Source organism: Notamacropus eugenii, chromosome 1 (genome assembly GCF_028372415.1).
Source record: "Notamacropus eugenii isolate mMacEug1 chromosome 1, mMacEug1.pri_v2, whole genome shotgun sequence".
NCBI classification, from domain to species: Eukaryota; Metazoa; Chordata; class Mammalia; order Diprotodontia; family Macropodidae; genus Notamacropus; species Notamacropus eugenii.
In genome coordinates, this window is record NC_092872.1 from 374,188,617 (window position 1) to 374,200,490 (window position 11,874).

At 41.5% G+C, this 11,874-nt stretch overlaps 1 pseudogene across 1 annotated transcript; it reads right to left on the bottom strand.

The window, feature by feature from the left end:
* Positions 1-1,119: 1,119 nt before the first annotated feature.
* LOC140518462 (transforming protein RhoA pseudogene) lies at positions 1,120-2,497 on the bottom strand (annotated as a pseudogene). The gene has a single exon (XR_011971932.1). The product of XR_011971932.1 is annotated as a transforming protein RhoA pseudogene (transcript).
* Between the last annotated feature and the right edge of the window lie 9,377 nt (positions 2,498-11,874).

The following is an 11,874-nucleotide window of genomic DNA, read 5'->3' on the forward strand; positions in this document are numbered from 1 at the left end:
CCTCAGGGGGTTTATGCGCAGACCTTCCGCAATGGATTCAGGCTCCCGCCCGCTTGGGGAGCCCCTGTCTGCAGCCGCCTCTCAGCTTCTACCTCCCGGGGGGGGGCCTGAATTATGGGGGCACCCCACTCCCCTCTCGACCCGCCAAAGAGACTCTCTCACCCACCCCTGTCACCTGTGGGTGGAGGGACTTGTGCGGCCGCTGGAGATCCCATCCCTGAAGCCTGCTCGGATCTGTTTCTCTCGGTGCCGCAGCCGTGGCCGCAGCAGGTCTCGGCTGAGCTTTGTGTCTGCAGCGCGACGGACCTTTTGCGAGAGGTTTGCAGATCCCTCTGTGGGTGGAGGGACCCGTGTGGCCGCTGGAGATCCTGTCTGTGAAGCCTGCTCGGATCTTTTCCTCTCGGTGCCGTGGCCGCGGCAGGGCTGCGCTCAGCTCCCAGTCCCGGCGCCCAGTCCGCAGCGCGAAGGACCTCCCGGCGAGAGGTTTGCAGGTCTCTCTGGAACAGAAATCTCCCTCGCTCCAATATTCCGTGGCCTCTGGGTGCGGAATTCGCCGTGAGTTACTTCCCTGTAGCCATTCTATGGGTTGTGGGTTCCGATTGCGCTTTTTTTTTTTTTTTTTAGAGAACTGCCTTTATTCTTCTAGCAACTGGAAAAAATTAACTGATGCAGAAAAAAGTTTAGTCACCTGGAGAGGAAGGAGAAGTTCCAAGGGGGACTTTGGCCACCAATAAAGAGAATAGGCAGCAAGCTCCCCGGGGAGATTAAGGGGAGTCACCACTGCAAGAGTAAGAAATACAGAAACATTGTATAGACCAAGCTGCTGCAACTTGAGTTCAGACCTGGCATTGCCTTGGAGTAGAACCAATTGCCCATCCACTGACTCCAGCTACAGGAGACATGGGTGGACACATTGTGCAACAAAGGGACTTCTAATGGCTGTCATTCACTGGAGAAAATGACAAAAAGGAATTTCAAATGTTTCTCCATCTGACTTTATGTTCAAATGTACTTTCTTAAAAACAAAAAAACAACAAAACAACAAAACCCAAAGAAACCTTCTGTAAAGATAACAAATATCAGTACTAGGAAATGCAATCAGACAAAAAATACTACATCTAAGCTGGGGTAGACATATTTATTTTTTGGTAACATACATTAAGTGGCACTAATTACACAGTAACTCTAGGTAACTAACATGAAACCACAGAACTGTAGCTTTGCCACAACTGTATGGGAACTTGCCCTATCTGGCTGGGTCCCATTTTCAAACAATTGAATAATACCCCAGAGCTATACCAATGAAAGCCTTATAAGAGGTCCTTCTCTGAAATGACTTTGTATTTATTCCCCCGAGGGTCCTGAAGCTGACAGCAACAGGATATGTTAGGTATAAAAGTAGTTAAAGCCCAATTCACAAAAGCATTACCTTTTCTTTTTCTAGAAAGAAGTAAGAAGTTACGAATTCCCTTGAATTAGTGCCAGATGTGCTGGTTGGGAGAATAAAGAAGATTATTAAGAATAATGTCAGAGGGACCCTGGTGTGCATAGATGTGTTGGACACAGACTGTCATTAAACAATCGTGGTTGGCTTCTAAATACTGGTAGCGAGATGATTTCTGATTTGTAAATCTCTTAAAGTAAATTACAGATAAATGAAAAAGGCCAGTAATCATACACTAAGATTAATAAACAGCACTTCAAAAATGAACCGAGTGAGGGCTTGGGCTTTCCACGGTGCTTACAAGACAAGGCACCCGGATGTTTTCTTTCCACGTCTGGCTTGCAAAGCCGATCTTGTGGCCATTTCAAAAACCTCCCTCACACCATCTTTGGTCTTTGCTGAACACTCCATGTAACCAAATGCACCAATCCGATTTGCCATATCTCTGCCTTCTTCAGGTTTCACTGGCTCCTGCTTTATCTTGGCAAGCTCTCGTCTCGTGCGCTCATCATTTAGAAGATCCTTCTTGTTCCCAACCAGGATAATGGGCACACTGGGACAGAAATGCTTCACCTCCAGGGTCCACTTCTCTGGGATGTTTTCTAAACTATCAGGGCTATCGAAAGAAAAACATATAAGCATAACATCGGTATCTGGGTAGGAAAGAGGTCTAAGGCAATCGTAATCTGAGACACCAGCTGTGTCCCACAAAGCCAGCTCCACCTGTTTTCCATCCATTTCGATACCTGCTACATAATTTCCAAACACTGTGGGCACAGCCTGAGGGAACTGGTCTTTGCTAAATACAATCAGCAAGCATGTCTTCCCACATCCAGCATCACCAACTATCACCAACTTTTTCCTGATGGCTGCCATAGCTCACAGGAAAGCTGTGAGAAATACGATTTGTACAGCAGTTAGATTCTGTAAAGCACCTTGAACTTCTCAGAGGAAGGGCACACAGGCGGTTCTTCAGTCCGCCTGTGCCGGGTAAGCTGCTCCGCGAGCCGCGCGTTCTAAGACTCAGGCAGTTTCTACACAAGAAACCGGCAGCGCACGGGGGACCTAGAGCGCGGGCAGGCGTTAGCCGTGGCGGTTGGAGAGCGGGTCGCGACGTGTACGCTCCCGGGCTCAGGACGGGTTCGAGCCATGGCTGGCTGCGGCCACGCTCTCAGAGCCTGGCCAGGGTTGTGCGTTTCCATTAAGGATGCGCATTGTTCATTCCTGTAAGCTGAATCTTTGAACGTTCAGTTATTATCCATATATTACATAATCCATTAAATCCTTTCATAATTTTTTTATGGTTGCAACAGCAGATTTTATTACTCTTCCCTCCTTCTAGATCATTCATCAAAAACTGCAATTTCTGTATGCATTCCAAGAAAAAAAATGGTGATATAAATTTCGAACATCAACTGAAAATGATTCATAATCATTTTCTTATTTGTACCTCCAGGCATAGAAGAAGATAAAATATCCTTCAGATTCACAGATAGATAGATAGATAGATAGATAGATAGATAGATAGATAGATAGATAGATAGATAGATAGATAAATAAATATTAATATAGACACAGACAGATATATATCTATATATCTGTAGATAGATATATAGATATATATTCCAGCTAAAATGCTGTTATCCTTTTTCTTCACAAGGAAATCCCAGAGTTAAGAATACATGGCTCCAGATGACATAGTGAGGAATGAATTGTAAAGTTGTTGTGTTCCTCTTTCATTGCAGAGGAAGACCATGCCATTGGAGAAGTGATGATATGACTTGCACTTGACTTTATTTTGAGTGAGGAAAAGCTGTGCAAGGTCACCAGCCTCACTTTTCCTCCAGAGCCATCTGAATCTAGTGACCTGATACTTCTCAGGATGACTGGAGATGTCCCAGGATACACTAAGAGACCTTGACCTCTTTAGGCCAAGGTCTATGCAAGTACAGTGAGGTAACACTCATTCATTTAATAGGCCCCTTTAAGAATTATCCAGGGGAGGGCCCCTTTAATGAGGCAAGGAAGAGAAAGACCTCAGGCTGGGAGAGAAAGAGCAACAGTTACTATTGATAACCCCTCTGAAGGCAGGAGGATCCAGAAGAGAGCCTTTAGAAGGGGGGGGGAGGGGGGAGCAGGGGCCCTATGGTGTCTGACCTTCAGAGTGCAGTAGGCTGAAGGGGAAGGGAAAGGGAAAAGGAAAGAAAAAGGGAAAGGGAAGGGAAGGGAAGGGAAGGGAAGGGAAGGAAAGGGAAGGGAAGGGAAGGGAAGGGAAGGGAAGGGAAGGGAAGGGAAGGGAAGGGAAGGGAAGAGAGACTACCCAGGAAAACCCAAGTCATCTGGGCATCTTTTGGCCAAGCAAATTTACCTTCCTTTGGAGAGAAGAAGGAAGGGGAGGGGGAGACAGGTTACAGATCATATCTTAATTATCCTTGTATTTCCCCCATCTCCTAGCACAGTACTTCCTACACTGTAGATGCTTAATAAATGATTGTTGAGTGAAAATGAACGGATGACAATGATTCAGTGCACAATTATGTAGAAGGGGCCAGGGGAGTGGTCTACTCCCTTTCCCCTGCCCCCATCAAAAAAAAAAAAAAACCTTTTAAATAGAGACTTTTTTTCATTTTTATCCTTATATTTCCAGCACCTGAACTTCATATAATAAGTATTAAATAAAATTTTGTCAAACTAAAATGAATTAATGAAAGGGAAAAGGAAGGAAAATAAATACTTATATAGCATTTATGTGTCAGGTACTATACCAATTGGCTTACAACTATTATCTCATTTGATCCTCACAACAACCCTGGGAACTAAGTGCTATTATTATCCCCACTTGGGCAGACAGAGGTTAAGTGAGTTTTCCAGGGTGAATGGCTAGTAAATGTCTGAGTCCTAATTTGAGCTCAGGTTTTCCTGACTCCAGGCCCAGCCCTCTATTCAGTGTGCTACCAGCTTCCTCAAGGAATTACTCACCTCATTACTATTACTACTGCAAATACCTACATGGGGGGGAGGGGGAGGAATTGTCAGAAAAACAGCTATTCCATTCTACATGATTTCTTAGGCGCTAATCACACTATTAAAACAAGCAATTGAAAAGTAATTCATCCAGTAAGATATTTAGTCTATCCTATGTCCAACAATGATAATTTTTCTTTGAATTAGATGTTCCTAAACCATGTAAAAATTACTCATGTAATTTATCCCTTTAATATTTTCTATCGAGTTTAAACAGACTACAACAGAAGATATAAATCAATGTTCTGTTACATTTATCAAGACTAATAGAGAAAATCATGAGAATTTAGAGAAAAGACTATTAAGGAGTATGAGGAGGTCAACAATAGCAAAAGCTAGAAGGATCAACATTAAGAAAAGACTTAGATTAATGATTAAGAAAGCATTGGTAATTTTAAGGAAAGCAGTTTCTTTGATGTCAGAAGCCAGATTGCAGTGAGTTAAAAAAAAGTCCAGAAGCCAAGATGGTGGAGTGATCAGTAATTGCTCTCTCTCTCCCTTTGTTGATCTTGATGAACTCAGAGGATATCTCCCCCGGAAAATCCCTGGAATAGTGGGATCAGCAGAAAGGGTAAACAGTCTCTTAGCCCATGAGGCTAAGAAAATTGCTGAGGAGGGTCTCTCTTGCTGTGGCTGAAGGGGACTACTAGTGCAGGACCAGAGCTGTACCAGACAGCCCCACCTCAACAAACCAGGAGAAGATCCTGAGTCCCAGAGGGGTGAAGTACACATCTGCCAACACTTAGACCCCAGGCGTGTCTTAGCACACCAGGGAAATCCAGAAGACACTAGTTCAGAGAGGCTCACAAACCACTGTGCTTGCCTATGCCCTAGCTCAGCAGAAGAGACCTCCTCTGTCTAGACCACCCCTCCCCCAGACTTACTGAGCTAGCTTGAGGGTAACTGAGGGGAAACACAAAAGGACCTCACCCGGCCTCTGCTTTACAACACCAGCCAGCTCAGCACCAGGTAAGCTGCAGCATTTTAGCTTCTCTTTGAAAGAACCAGAGGCCACAACACAAAAAGCCTTAGGTTTTAGGCACAAGAATGGTAGGACAGTGTCCCCTGTGCCCCAGATGCAGAGATCTACTTTAAAAGCCAGGAAAAGGGTAATTATCATGAGTAAGTAGCAAAGCAGAAAAAAAAAAAAAGACCATAGAATCTTTCTATGGGGACAAGGACCAAAACACAAATACCAAAGAGGTCAGCATTGAGACTGTACTCCCATCTGAAACTTCAGAAGGGAACATGAACTAGTCTAAAGCACAAAGAGCCTTCTTGGAAAAGTTCAGGAAAGATTTTAAAAGCCAAATTACAGAAATAGAAGAAAAACTGACCAATGACTTTAAAACATGAAAAAAGAAATCACAGAAAAATTCAAAAGGACAATTAGACAAATGGAAAAGGAAGTACAGAATCTAACTGGAGAAAATAACTCCTTAAAAGGAACAGATAGACAGATGGAAAAGGAGATACAAAAGTTAACTGAAGAAAACAATTTGATAAAAATTAGAATCAAGCAAGTAGAAGCTAATGAATCTATGAGACATCAAAAATCAATCAAACAGAATTTAAGAATGAAAAGGTAGAAGAAAATGGAAAATATCTAATTGGAAAAACAACTGACCTGAAAAATTTATCCAGGAGAGAAAAATCTAAGGATTATTGGTCTACCTGAAATCCATGATGAAAAAAGAGCCTGGACAATATCATCCAAGAAATCATCAAGGAAAACTGCCCAGAAGTCCTAGATCCAGAGGACAAAATAGTCATCGAAAGAATCCACTGCTCACCTCCTGAAAGGGATCTCAAACTAAAAACACCAAGGAACATCGTTGCCAAATTCCAGAACTGTCAAGTGAAGGAAAAAATACAGTAGGCCACCAGAAAGAAACAATTCAAATATCTAGGAACTACAATCAAGATCACACAGGACCTTGTAGCTTCTACATTAAAAGATCGAAGGAACTGGAATACAATATTCCATAAGACAAAGGATCTGAGGCTATAACCAAGGATTAATTACCCAGCAAAGCTGACCATAATATTTCAGGCAAGGAGATGGACATTCAGTGAAATAAGGGATTTCCAGACCTTCCTGATGAAAAAGTCAGAACTCAATAGAAAATCTGATCTTCAAATGCAGGTCTCAAGAGAGGCATAAAAAGGTAAACAAGGGGAAAGAAACCTAGTTACCCAGTAGGGGCAAATTGTTTACATCCCTATAAGGGAAGATGATACTTGTTAATCTTTAGAATTGTATATTTATTATGATATATGAAAGGGATATATGTAGATAGAAGGAGGAATATAAAGTAAAGGATGTCATGATAAAAATGTGATTTAAGAATGGGAAGGGATTGTAATGGGAGATGTGAAAAGGAGGAGTCAGAAAAAAGGTAAATTACATCACAGGAAGAGGCACAAAATCATTAGAGGGAAAGAGGGGAGGGAGATAAGCATTATTTGAGAGGTCCTCTGATCTGGTTGGATTCAAGGAGGGAACAACAAACTCAGTTAAGTATAGAAATACAACTAGCTCTATAGGCAGTAGGAGGGGAAGGTAGAAAGAAAAGGGAGGGGAGGCTGGGAGGGAAGAAGTAGTAAGGGAAAAGGGGATTAAAAGGGAGGGGCCTGAAAGAAGGGAGGGAAGACTGAGGAAGGACATGATCAAAAATTAAAGACTGATAGCATATCTAGCTATTGTTTTTGACTCACTTAACTTTCATAAGAGTTGAATTCATTGGATATTAGGTGCTTTGTTTTTATGAATACATATTGAGCATTTTTAAGCATTCAAATGACCAGTGGCATAGCATGTGGTGGTTATGAGAATAAATTACAAATGAAGACTTGTACAGTAGACATGGTACAAAGCACTGATGCCAAAGTCAAACAGAAAGGATCCCTGCTGTTGCATATTGACTTAGACAGCCACAAACAGACATCATCTACCCTATCATGTACTTTTAATAATTTTGTTGAATATTTTTATAATTACAATCTAATCTGTTTTGGGCTATGTGTTTGTGGCCCCCTAGTGAATTCCTCTAGATTGTAAAGAGTTTCATCAGAGGAATGTAGAATTAATTTTAAAAAAAGAAACAATTCTAGTGATGTAGTGAGAGTGACAGTTTGGAGAGCTTTCCATATTGCAGGTCTTGCTCATAGGCAGTGTAGGCATGCTCTTCATGGGATAGGTGCACCAAATTGGTGTCTAAGAGCTCAAAGGGACATACTCAGAGCCTCAGATTTGAGCTCAATCCATATGATTTCCTATGTGACCTTTGGAAAATCATGATTTGATGAGTTAGAATAAATGATGTCTAAGGCCTTTTCGGCTATAATCTGATCATGTACTGTGCTAGGGGCTTGCAAGAGATACAAAGATGAATTAGACATTGTCCTATTAACAAGGGACATACAGTGCACATATGGTGCACATATGTATGGGTTTTTATTTGGACAGGATGTTGGATGAGCACAGGACTCTGCCAACATGAATCAGCACCAACTCTGCAACTTTTAGTCCTAAAGGTCTTCTTGTGGCACAGAGAGGTTGAATGACTTAACCAGGATCACATACCCAATGAATGTCAGGTAGGACTTGAACTCAGACCTTCCTGACTCTAAAGCTAACTCATTATGTAGTAGGCTACACCATCTCTTTTAAGAGCGTACAGACAAGGGGAGGAGCCAAGATGGCGGAGTAGAAAGATACACATATGCTAGCTCCTAACCCACAGCTCATAAAGTACCTGTAAAGAAGAACTCCCAACAAATTCTGGAGCAGCAGAAGCCATAGAACAATGGAGTGGAGGAGATTTCTGTTCCAGAGAGAACTGAAAACCTGACATGAATGGTCTGTCGCGCACAGGACACAGAGCAGAGCCCAGTCCTGCCTTGGCCATGCAGCAATGAGAGGAGCAGATCCGAGCAGGTTTCAGGTACAGAATCTCCAGCAGCAGCACAGGTCCCTCCACCCACAGGCGCAAAACGTCAGTGAGAGGGTCTTTTCAGCTTGCCGAGAGGGGTGCAAGGTGTCTCCATAACTCAGGCCCCCTCGGGAGGCAGCAGCGGGAGCAAGAAGCACACAGGGGCTCCCAAAGCAGGCAGGAGACCAGATCCATTGTTAAAGGTCTCTGCATAAACCCCCTGAGGGAACTGAGCCCCTTGTGGAGGCCCTGCCCCCACCTGAGCACCTGAACTTAATCTCACACTGAATAGCAGCCCTGCCCCCACCAAAGCCCTAAGGCTGGGAAGCAGCATTTGAATCTCAGCCTCCAAGCACTAGCTGGGCAGATCTGGAGGTGAGATGGGTGTGGAGAAGAAACTCAGAAGTCAAGTCACTAGCTGGGAAAATGCCCAGAAAAGGGAAAAAAAGTAAGACCATAGAAGGTTACTTTCTTGGTGAATAGATATCTCCTCCCATCCTTTCCGATGAGGAAGAACAATGCTTACCCTCAGGGAAAGACATAGAAGTCAAGACTTCTGTATCCCAAACATCCAAAAGAAATATTTAATGGGCTCAGGCCATGGAAGAGCTCAAAAAGGATTTTGAAAATCAAGTTAGAGAGGTGGAGGAAAAAGTGGGAAGAGAAATGAGAGAGATGCAAGAAAAGTATGAAAAGCAGGTCAACACCTTGCTAAAGAAGACCCAAAAAAATGCTGAAGAAAATAACACCTTGAAAATAGTCTAATTCAATTGGCAAAAGAGGTTCAAAAAGCCAATGAGGAGAAGAATGCTTTCAAAAGCAGAATTAGCCAAATGGAAAAGGAGGTTCAAAAGCTCACTTAAGAAAATAGTTCTTTCAAAATTAGAATGGAACAGATGGAGGCCAATGACTTTATGAGAAACCAAGAAATCACAAGACAAAACCAAAAGAATGAAAAAATGGAAGATAATGTGAAATATCTCATTGGAAAAACAACTGACCTAGGAAATAGATCCAGGAGAGACAATTTAAAAATTATGGGACTACCTGAAAGCCATGATCAAAAAAAGAGCCTAGATGAAATTGTCAAGGAAAACTGCCCTGATATTCTGGAACCAGAGGGCAAAATAAGTATTCAAGGAATCCACCAATCACTGCCTGAAAGAGATCTAAAAAGAGAAACTCCTAGGAACATTGTGGCCAAATTCCAGAGTTCCCTGGTCAAGGAGAAAATATTGCAAGCAGCTAGAAAGAAACAATTCAAGTACTGTGGAAATACAATCAGGATAACACAAGATCTAGCAGCTTCTACATTAAGGGATCAAAAGGTGTGGAATATGATATTCCAGAAGTCAAAGGAACTAGGGCTAAAACCAAGAATCACCTACCCAGCAAAACTGAGTATAATACTTCAGGGGAAAAAATGGTCTTTCAATGAAATTGAGGACTTTCAAGTGTTCTTGATGAAAAGACCGGAGCTGAAAAGAAAATTTGACTTTCAAACAGAAGAATGAAGAGAAACATAAAAAGGTAAACAGCAAAGAGAAGTCATAAGGGACTTATAAAGTTGAACTGTTTACATTCCTACATGGAAAGACAGTATTTGTAATTCTTGAAACTTTTCAGTATCTGGGTAGTTGGTGGGATTACACATACACACATACACACACACACACACACACACACACACAGAGTGCACAGAGTGAATTGAAGAGGATGGGATCATATCTTAAAAAAATGAAATTAAGCAGTGAGAGAGAAATATATTGGGAGGAGAAAGGGAGAAATGGAGTGGGGCAAAGTATCTCTCATAAAAGAGGCAAGCAAAAGACTTTTTAGTGGAGAGGAAAAGAGGGGAGGTGAGAGAAAAACATGAAGTTTACTCTCATCACGTTCAGCTAAAGGAAGGAATAAAGTGCACACTCATTTTGGTATGAAAACTTATCTTACAATATAGGAAAGAGGGGGAGAAAGGGATAAGCAGGGTGGAGTGGATGAGGGAAGGGAGGGAAATGGGAGGAGGGAGCCATCTGAATTCAGCACTCTTGGGGAGGGACAGGATCAAAAGAGAGAATAGAAGCAATGTGGGGCAGGATAGGATGGAGGGAAATATAGTTAGTCATACCCAACACAACTATCATAGAAGTCATTTGCAAAATTACACAGATATGGCCTATATTGAATTGCTTGCCTTCCCAAAGGGAATAGGTGGGGAGGGAGGGATGAAGAGAAGTTGGAACTCAAAGTTTTAGGAACAACTGTCAAGTACTGTTCTTGCTACTAGGAAATAAGAAATACAGGTAATGGGGTATAGAAAGTTATCTGGCCCTACAGGACAAAAGAGAAGATGGGGACAAGGGAAGGGAGGGATGACAGAAGAGAGGGCAGATTGGTGATGGGGCAATTAGAATGCTTGGTGTTTTGGGGTGGGGGGAGGGGACAAATGGGGAGAAAATTTGGAACCCAAAACTTTGTGAAAATGAATGTTAAAAGTTAAATAATTTTTTTTTAAAAGAGTGTACAGACAAGGGCTGTAGTGTATATATGAAATGTGTACATATTTATTAATAAAACATGTCTTATATATGAAAATAATTGCCATATTTTTCTCTTTGATTTCAAAATGTATTTTTTGGATTATCCATAATATATACTACTTAATTGTGAATCTGTAGAGATATACTATATTTTCATCTACCTGAATATTATACTGGTTTATTGCTTGGATTTTGTCATCTTCATGATGACTTCATGTTTGTTCTTGTTAGGAGCACCTGTCTTAGATGAAAAATCACTCAAGGGTAGACATAATATCTTTATCTACATACACCAATTATTTCAACCAGTTTGACAATTCTGTCAAACAAATCAAGTTTTTCTTAAGAAATATATCCTTGGTTCATTTAATAAATTTTTTTTAAGGGCTTGGAATGTGTAAGATATGCTAGGTATGGAAGGAGATAACAGGTAACTATAGCATAATCCTTGACTTTAAAGAGCTTAGTAAATGCTAAGGAGTATAAGATAGGTATCCACATGAGTATTCTATGGAGTACAAGATTATAAGTGCTATGAAAAAAGATGTAAAGTCCTATGAGAATTCAGAGGAAGGACAGATTACTTCTAACTGGGAGGATTCAGGGAGGGATTATAAATACTTTCTGGTAATGATAAAGACAATGATGATAATATCCATTGCCTCCCTTCACCAGGGTATTGAAGATGAACTCAAAACAGCATGAGACATTAGGATGCAATTTCTCTTTATTCCGAGAGAATTTTCTGCATGCCTAAAGAATCACTCCACCCATTGAGCAATCTCATTTCTTTAAAAGCAAAGAGTAAACAATTCACATTGAGCACCTACCTTTAGAGCTTCTGTGTATTAACTTTCTGCCTCTGGGAGAAGACAGTAAAAACATAACCTTTATCTGAATGTTGACTGATCATTTGAATTGGTGTGCACAAGTA